This window comes from Anneissia japonica, unplaced genomic scaffold (genome assembly GCF_011630105.1).
Source record: "Anneissia japonica isolate Jap-2015-1 unplaced genomic scaffold, ASM1163010v1 scaffold287932_len317664_cov166, whole genome shotgun sequence".
NCBI classification, from domain to species: Eukaryota; Metazoa; Echinodermata; class Crinoidea; order Comatulida; family Comatulidae; genus Anneissia; species Anneissia japonica.
Window position 1 is genome coordinate 270,724 of NW_022735649.1, and position 1,315 is coordinate 272,038.

The following is a 1,315-nucleotide window of genomic DNA, read 5'->3' on the forward strand; positions in this document are numbered from 1 at the left end:
AAGGGGGGGTTCGCCCGAACCATAAACCCCCCCCCCCCCTGGCTACGGGCCTGTAAAGGTATCTTAGGTTTGTTTTAACGCCAGTTTGTGTTACCTAACTAATTAATTCATTCTAATTAAAGAGAGCCACGGATTTGCAGGGTTTTGCCAATATGAATATTCGATAATAGGCCCTTACAATTTTTGCTATAGATCGACTACTACGTACTTCAATATTTAATACATTTAAATCAAATTTAGATCAATCTTAATAATGTGATTTTAAATAGCAGAGGCCTACATGTATTTTATGGTGATAAATTAATTAAAAGGAGAAAACAGTGAAAGATTAACATTTTTTTGTGTATATCATTTTAATTTCTTCAATTTTAAACAGATGACCGCTGATTTTCGTGTATTTTTTGTAGTATTTCAAATGAATATGACCCACTGTTGTCGGATTAAAATTTGGCGATATCAAAAAAAAGTTTGGCCGAATTTGGCCGTTAGATGGCGTGTGTTTGGCCGTGAAGCTTGTCGACTATCTGGCAACCCTATCCTGGTGTCCGATGACATGATGAGATCGAGAGAGAAACATACGTAATTTCTTTACTATATTTCTTTATATAATTTTGTTGAACAGTATTACAATATCAGAACCATATCGATATAGTATAGGGCCGTCTAAGCTTAGTCAGACCTTATTATTATACACCTGGTAGTACTACTACTAGGCTAGGCTATGCTTAAGGCCAAACGGGGCTAGGTCTAGGCCTAGCTTTGCTAAACTCTAGGCAGCCAGGCTTCGCTAGGCCCCCGCAAGGGTAGGCAAGTAGTAGGCCTATCGGTACGGTAGCGTTCTACTGTAGGCTATAGGCTATTAGTAAAAGTCTTTAAGGTGAAAAAGGCATCAGTAATAAGTTTAAAAAAAGAAAAAGGTGTGGCTGGCAATATTGTGGACCATCCATAAATTTCTCCAAGTTTGATTTAAATTTATGATATAAAATTTATTAAAGCCCCATTCCCGGCAAAATTTCAATTTTTAAAAAAAATCTAATTTTTGTATAATGTTATAAAGATTTATAAATATAATACGGAATTGCTAGTTTAACTGGATTTAGACATTCCTAAGAATAAAAAAAATGTAAAATAAGACTGAAATTTGATTTTTTGTGTTCCACACAAAAAATAAATGCGGATGAATTTTCATGTTTGATTTTGCGACAGGTCGTGAGAAGAAATATCGTAGGCGCCGAAAACATTAGCCTATCCAACGCTGCTAGGCTAGGCCTAGCCTTACCTCGATTAGGTTCTGTTATCACACATAAAAACAGCA

At 35.8% G+C, this 1,315-nt stretch overlaps 1 protein-coding gene across 4 annotated transcripts in view; it reads left to right on the forward strand.

Moving 5' to 3' along the window:
* The first annotated feature begins 498 nt into the window (after positions 1-498).
* Positions 499-1,315, forward strand: part of LOC117116655 (soluble scavenger receptor cysteine-rich domain-containing protein SSC5D-like) — a 23,817-nt gene continuing 23,000 nt past the window's right edge. For all 4 annotated transcript variants that reach the window (XM_033260728.1, XM_033260729.1, XM_033260730.1 and 1 more), the window contains exon 1: positions 499-579. The gene's annotated coding sequence lies outside the window, so the exon portion shown is untranslated. The remainder of the gene's footprint in view (positions 580-1,315) is intronic.